We start from the raw sequence: 8,752 nt of genomic DNA, 5'->3' as shown, positions 1-8,752 counted from the left end.
CCTTTCCTTCAAGAATTAGGCCCACCACTAGCTAGGTAAATCCATTCTTGTTTTGCACTAGAAAAACAAAAGATTTTTCAAAGAGAAGATAGTGTTTCAACAAATTGAAGAACACAAAAGTGAAAAAAAAGTTTGAGAGAAAAATGCTTTGAAATTTCGGCCAAGTGAGATAGAATGAGGGAGGGAAGAGTTGTATTGGTAGTGCAAAAACTTGTCTTGCATGCCATGCAATTTTTTTAACCAAAAGTATTCTACAACCCTTCACCTCCCAAGCATGCAAACCCTAGTGGGCTTGTAACTTTTACAAGGCCCATGGACTTTTTAATTGTCTCAAACTGATATGATTCTGGTTAGGCACCGTGTGCAAATGTTTGGGGGAAGATTTAAGATGTGTTGTTGCTTCGGACTTTCAAGCTTGATTGTGATAAAAGATGATGAATCAAGCATATTCAAGCAAGTGGTGGAGTTCAACAAAGAATGCCTGAAGGAACTATAACAAGGGGAAGAAGCAAGAAGTTTAAAGATGCACTTCAAGGACACATGATGAGCTATCAAGGAAGTCCTACAAGTTGGATGTCTAAATTAGAGGAGGTTGGGATTCATGGGAATAATATTGGAGGTCTTTGGAATGTAATTCAAGTGAAATTGCCGAATGTCTAGCGCACCCGCGCTCAAAACACGGCCGCAGCCGCGGTCTTGCTAAAAAATTTAAAAAAAAAAATTTTCCCGAGACTGTACCGCACCCGCGGTCCAGTCTGCAGCGCACCTGCGGTCCTTTGGCGCACTTCCGTGACAAATTTGCTAGTTATCTTATTTAAGCCCTTTCACACACCTTTCTTGTTTGTTTTTTCTATTTAATCATGTAAACATTAATGAACGAGAGACCATTGGAATGATATAAGAAAAACTTGAGTTTTATCTTAATTTCAAAGCTTTTAGCTTTGTTCTTCACAAGAGAAAAAAATCAATCAAACTTATCAAGATTGCATCTTTGTGGCCGTTTGTCGCTTGTTCTCGCACAGATGTCAAAACAAGTTCTTTGAAGGTTCGTTCTTGATTCCATTGTTATCATCGTTGATATTTGTTGCTAAGTGTTTAATCGCTTAGAGGTGAATATCTCAAATCTTTACTTGTTTCAAAAGATCGGGACAACATAATAGATCCTTGTTTGTTATTGAATTGAGGGTGCGATTTCTATATTCGTGCTTGCTATTTATTCGTACGTGGATTCTTATCATTGGTATCAGAGCTTTGGCTCATTGAAATCAAGTAAGTATCTTGTTCTTCATTTTCAGATCTGTCTAAAATCAAATAAAAATATAAATATCCGTTCTGTTATCAGATCGTGTTATCCTTGTGTTTCTATTGTCCTATCTATCAAAAACAAAAACAAAAATTCATTTGTTATCAGATCTGTGTTATCCTTGTGTTTCTATTGTCCTATCTATCAAAAAAAAAAAAAACAAAACAAAAATTCATTCTGTTATCAGATCTGTGTTATTCTTGCGTTTCTATTGTCCTATCTATCAAAAACCAAAACAAAAATTCATTATGTTATCATATTTGTGTTATCCTTTGTTCTATTTCAAGTCTGTGTTATTTCTATCATCCTTTGTTATTTTATAATCCAGAGTTTTCGAAAAAAATTTGTTCTGTGATTATTCTGTCGTTCTTGTTTTTGTGCAATCCAAGTGAGACAGTTGCAAGTGTTCACAAGTTGAATCTTGTTAGTTTGATAAAAGAAAATATAAAGATTGAGCACACCTTTGAGAGAACTATCAAATTCGAGTAAAAAACATTTGAGTTCGAGTGTTATTTCTTTGGAGTGACCGGTGAGTATTTTGTAGTGAGAAAAAAAAAAGGTGAGTCGAGTGAATTTCCATTGGAGTGATCAGTGAGGATTCGTGGTGAGGAAACTTTTCTTGTATTGTTTTATACTAACCGTTTCTTGCAGGTATAATGGTTGACGATCGTCAATTTCAAACAATGTTGAGAGGGTTGGATAAATGTGGGAGAAGGAGTTTAAGGCTCTACGAAAAAAATATATGGGTTGTGAAGAAGAGGCGATGCATGATAGGCATGTTGATGAGCGTAGTCGAGGTAGTGGAGTTGAAAGAAGTAGAACATGGCATTTACATCATGATGATGATAGGCGATGTGAGGAGGATAGAAGAGGTGGCCGGAGATGTGAATCTAGCAAATATGAATATCAAGGTACATTTAAAAACAAAATTTCTAGTACTTGTGATGTTATATGTTGTTGGTGTTTTGAGGTCGGGCATGATATCAGTCAATGTCCACGTGATGAGGTGACCATAATAAATCGCCAGTTGAGCTTAATTCTCAAATGGAGGGTGATGTTGTGGGTGAGTTTGAATCCCGAATGGAGGATGATGTTATAGAAGAACCTGAATTTGAGGTTGTGGTTGAGATAGTTGTTGATGATAGTATTCCACTAGTTGATGCGTCGAATGATGTTAAATTGTGTACAGTGGAAAGTGAATTATTAGGTGGAGGAGAAATGTCTATTTTGTGCACTATGGACAAGGAGAATAGGCAAGGAGAAATTGTTTTGCATAAATTTGTTGAGCAACAAAATATTTCATGTGTTCAATTGAATCCAAATGTTGTTCTTGAGAATCAATTGAAATTCCTTAAATTGAGTGAAAAAGAAATTAAAATGGCCGAAAGAAAGAGAGAACAAAAGAGTGAGTTGGCCATAGAAAAGAAAGAAGAGAGAAAAGAAAAAGAAAAAGAACAAGAGGCCAAAGAAAAAGAAAACGAAAAGAAATATAATTTGAAGGCCCAAAAGAGTAAAAAGAGTGAGGTTGAGACTTGTGTATTTTTGAATAAACCCCTTAAAGTACCTTTGTACAAAGTGGTTTATTGTCATTGTGATGATATAGCCGGTTCAATCCCGAGCGATGTTAATTCTTCTTTGCAGGATTATTGTGATGGCATGATGAAGAGGAGAACAAATGTTGATGGTGTGAGATTGCAATGGGATGATCCATATGAAGTCAAGAGCATTCGAGATGAGGTAAGGTTAGTTGTCAATACAACAACTATGAGGTATGATTTGCTTCCTTACCGTAATTTTGTGTTGTCTTGTTTTCAAGATTTTGTAGAACGGGTTGAAAGTGTTACATTTAATAAGCATGACTGTGATTTGATAATTTTGCCAGTGTCATATAATTGAAAATGGCTATATATTGTGTGAATTAATTTCGAATTTTATTGATTTGGAGTGCTCAGAGAATATCAATTTGATGTGTTTTTGTCATGACAATGAATTGTAAGCATTAGAATTAAATTCATGTGATGAGTTAAATGATTACATGGATATTACATCTAGCGTGTTTTACTTGCATGATTCATACTTGTTTGATGATGACTTTGGAAAGATGATGAGTGAATATAAAAATTTCTATGTCCATGATGAATATATTTTTAAGGAGATTAAGTTGTTCATGTTATGTTCATTTTATGAATTAATCGCTAGTCAGGCGTATTTTGTGAATTCAACATTGATAAAATACATGAGTATATGTGTTGGTTGCATATGAAACGACATGTTGAGTGTGATTTGGGAACATGCGTTGCATACGAGAAAATGACATGTCGAGTATATTCATATGTCGTGCATCAGTTATATCTTATTCCTACTGAGCTATGGTCGTACACGTTTATGAATATCATTTGTGTGTTAACTAGGTCTAAGAAAGGGAGGAACTTAATTTTTGTGATACTTAATGTTATTTTATCATTTGGTGTCAATTTTTATTTGGTATTTGGTAAAGTTGATGAATACATAGGAAAGGCGACCGTGAAGTTGGGGTTTCCAGTGCTGATGGAGCGAGTAAATAATAGCGTCTACAATCTTGAGCTTAAAGGTAAGCATGTTGATAATATCATCCTTGTTATTACTAACTTGCTTCGCTTTTGTGCAGGTAGACAAGATTTGAGGACAAATCTTTTTGAAGAAGGGGAGTATTATATGATTCTGGTTAGGCACCGTGTGCAAATGTTTGGGGGAAGATTTAAGATGTGTGTTGCTTCGGACTTTCAAGCTTGATTGTGATAAAAGATGATGAATCAAGCATATTCAAGCAAGTGGTGGAGTTCAACAAAGAATGCCTGAAGGAACTATAACAAGGGGAAGAAGCAAGAAGTTTAAAGATGCACTTCAAGGACTCATGATGAGCTATCAAGGAAGTCCTACAAGTTGGATGTCTAAATTAGAGGAGGTTGGGATTCATGGGAATAATATTGGAGGTCTTTGGAATGTAATTCAAGTGAAATTGCCGAAGGTCAAGCTCACCCGCGCTCAAAACAGGGCCGCACCCGCGGTCTTGCTAAAAAATTTTAAATTTTTTTTTTCCCGAGACTGTACTGCACCCGCGGTCCAGTCTGCAGCGCACCCGCGGTCCTTTGGCGCACTTCCGTCTCAAATTTACTAGTTATCTTATTTAAGTTTTTTCACACACCTTTCTTGTTTTGTTTTGTCTATTTAATCATTGTAAACATTATGAACGAGAGACCATTGAATGATATAAGAAAAACTTGAGTTTATCTCAATTTTCAAAGCTTTTAGCTTTGTTCTTCACAAGAAGAAAAAAATCAAATCAAACTTATCAAAGATTGCATCTTTGTGGCGTTTGTCGATTGTTTCTCGCACGGATTGTCAAAACAAGTTCTTTGAAGGTTCGTTCTTGATTCAATTGTTATCATCGTTGATATTTGTTGCTAAGTGTTAATCGCTTAGAGGTGAATATCAAAAATCTTTACTTGTTTCAAAAGATCGGGACAACATAATAGATCCTTGTTTGTTATTGAATTGAGGGTGCGATTTCTATATTCGTGCTTGCTATTCATTCGTACGTGGATTCTTATCAAAAACATATTTGAGCCCAATTAGACTTTACTTGATTTTACTCAAGCCCACTAGTTAAATAATTATTTCAAATTGGGCTCTACAAGGCCCAATATTATTTAATAAATCCAACACTTGAATTAATTTAATTATTTGGACTCTACTAGGCCCACTAGTGTTTAATTAATTCAACACTTGAATTAATTTAATTAAGTCCATAATAATGTTTATGAAAATCACAATTTTCAAATACATTATTCACTTGGCCAAATTTTAATTTAGGAACACTTCCATTAATTAAAATTTATATTTCTCTCATAGAAGTCATACTTCTATTTTCTTTACGCTTATAAACTCATTTATAAGCCGTTCAACACATTGAACTATTTTAATTCTCATCGGGATTTAGAAAGCAAGTACTTGTGTGGCCCTCAATGGTTCATTGATACAACTAGCCGTGGGTTCACATCTCCATGTGATTCGCACTAAACATGTCCTTATTCGAGCATACCCCAATCGCTCCATTCTAACTTATCAACTCTTTGATAATAAGAACGTCAGAACTCAAGTCTGATAGTACCCAACCAATCATGTTAAATTCCTAGCAGCATCGCTTACATGATTCCCTAGGTATCAAATGATAGTGCCTGCAAGAACCATTCAATTATGGTTAGCGTACAGTACGGTCCCTTCAACTCATATATCCCGACCGATTCGACAACCATTGGTTTATCGAGAGTTGTCAATGAATAGATACTATGTGTCATGTCGTAGTTGCATCGATGGTGTAATCTATGAAACCCCTTTCATAATTACCACCTTACTCTGATCAGAGATTTCAAACTACATATACATGAAAACACATAGGATATCCATACCCGAAGGTAAGCGGTGAATCCCCGACTACAATGCATCGACTCCTATATGTTTCGACAGAACACCCAACCTTGCCACCTGATGACCCCATGAGAGTCGGTAAACAAGTCAAATTGTAATTCTAGCACATAGAGTCTCAATGTTGTACCGGGTCATAAGCACTAATAGTGTACAACCATAAACTAGGACTTTTCCACTCGATAAGTGAGAAACACTTGGAAAGTCCTTTTATGGAGGGTTGTTCAGTGCACTCTACAAGGAGCACCTATCTACATGTTCGGACATCACAATGTACCCTACTAATGAAACATGGTACTCATTGAAAACGGACCGGTTACGGTGGCCGGAAGCGCAACGGTAGTCAAAAATTAAATTTTCTAGCTCAAAATTTCGGCCACCACTATGTTTATGTGCAATATTTACAAAAACAAACCATACATAGGATGTAAGAAGATATTACCTATCAACCTCTTGAGGTTGATGTATGGCACCAACTTTGTTGTAAACAACAAAGCTCTTCAAGGTTGAAGATCTACAAGCCTCCAACGCCCTTTCCTTCAAAATAAGGCCCACCACTAGCAAGGTAAAACCCCTCAAAAATTGCACTAGAAAAGTTTGAGGATTTATCAAAGAGAAGGGTTTATTCTCCAACAAAAATGAAGAACAAAGAAAAGAAAAACTTGAGAGAAAAATTTGTGATGTTTCGGCCAAGTGAGATGAGAGAATGATAGAGTGAAGTCAAGTCTTGGGTGTGGGAAAAGTTGGGAGACAAAGTTGCATGCCTTTTGAATTTTTAATAAAAAGTAATCCACACCTCTTCACCTCCCAAGCATGCAAACCCTAGCATGTCATGTATATAATATGGTTTTTAACACATTAAAAAACCATGGACTAAATTTTAATTATCTCAAACATATTTGAGATTAATTAAATACTACTTGAATTTATTCAAGTCCCACTAGTTAAATAATTATTTTAATTGAGCTCTACAAGACTCAATTTATTTAATTAATTCAACACTTGAATTATTTTTAATTATTTGGACTCTACTAGGTCCACTAGTGTTTAATTAATTCAACACTTGAATTAATTTAATTTAGTCCACAATAATGTTTATAAAAATCACAATTTTCAACTACATTATTTACTTGGCCAAATTTTAATCTTAGGAACACTTCCATAAATTAAAATTTATATTTCTCTCTTAGAAGTCATACTTCTATTTTTCTTTACGCTTATAAACACATTTATAAGCCGTTCAACACATTGAACTATTTTACTTCTCATCGGGATTTACAAAGCTAGTACTTGTGTGGCCCTCAATGGTTCATTGATACAACTAGCCGTGGGTTCATATCTCCATGTGATTCGGACTAAACATGTCCTTATTTGAGCATACCCCAATTGCTCCATTCTTACTTATCAACTCCTTGATAATAAGAACGTCAGAACTCAAGTCTGATAGTACCCAACCAATCACGTTAAACGCCTAGCAGCATCGCTTACGTGATTCCCTAGGTATCACATGATAGTGCCTGCAATAACCATTCAATTATGGTTAGCGTACAGTACGGTCCCTTCAACTCATATATCCCGACCGATTCGACAACTATTGGTTTATCGAGATTTGTCAATGAATCGATACTATGTGTCATGTTGTGGTTGCATCGATGGTGTAATCTATGAAACTCCTTTCATAATTACCACCATACTCTGATCAGAGATTTCAACCCACACATACATGAAAAACACATAGGATATCCATACCCGTAGGTAAGCGGTGAATCCCCGGCTACAATGCATCGACTCCTATATGTTTCGCCGTAACACCCAACCTTGCCACCTGACGACCCCACAAGAGTCGGTAAACAAGTCAAAGTGAAACGATAGCACATAGAGTCTCAATGTTGTCCCGGGTCATAAGGACTAATGGTGTACAACCATAAACTAGGACGTTTCCACTCGATAAGTGAGAACCACTTGGAAAGTCCTTTATAGAGGGTTGTTCAGTGCACTCTACCAGGAGCACTTATCTGCATGCTCGGACATCACAATGTCCCCTACCAATGAGACATGATACTCACATCGCAGATACTAGTCTCTAACTCGAGCGGCCTATATCCTTCTTAGTGGCGGCTGAATCGACTAGGAACCGTTTAGAATATAAAGTATTACAAATATGAGTTTCATGATACTCATCATATGAGCATCTCATGATCTTTCTACTATATGTATATTCAAGGACTTTATCTATGCAACTCCCATGGGTAGAAAGATAAAGATGCGCCAAATTAATAAATTCAAATATTATTAAAAATAAAGATCGTTTATACAAAGAGTTTCATCGTGAACAGTCGGCCAACACTTGGCTCGACGTGCACCTACTCTAACAATCTCCCACTTGCACTAGAGCCAACTACCCATATACTTCAGACCCATTGATTCGCAATGCTTCTCGAATGATGGTCCTGGTAAAGGCTTAGTTAGTGGATCAGCAACATTATCTGCGGAGCCGACTTTGTCAATCGTGACATCTCCTCTTTCCACGATCTCTCTGAGGATGTGGTACTTTCTCAATACGTGTTTGGACTTCTGATGAGACCTTGGCTCCTTCGCCTGAGCTATGGCTCCCGTGTTGTCGCACATCACCGGGATAGGGGCAACTCCATTTGGAATGAAGCCCAACTCTTGGACAAAATTCCTAATCCAAACAGCCTCCTTTGCTGCAGCCGATGCAGAAATGTATTCTGCCTCAGTGGTGGAATCCGCAGTACTGTCTTGCTTGGAACTCTTCCAAGAGACAGCACCACCATTGAGCATGAATATGAATCCGGAGGTTGACTTCGAGTCATCAACATCTATTTGGAAGCTAGAGTCGGTATAGCCTTTTAATTTCAGTTCTCCACCCCCATAGACCAAGAACAACTTATTGGTCCTTCTCAAATAATTGAGGATGTCTTTCACAGCTTTCCAGTGTGGAAGACCAGGGTTAAATTGATATCT

Source organism: Primulina eburnea, chromosome 5, assembly GCF_022965805.1.
Source record: "Primulina eburnea isolate SZY01 chromosome 5, ASM2296580v1, whole genome shotgun sequence".
NCBI lineage: Eukaryota > Viridiplantae > Streptophyta > Magnoliopsida > Lamiales > Gesneriaceae > Primulina > Primulina eburnea.
This window is presented reverse-complemented; position numbering follows the sequence as displayed.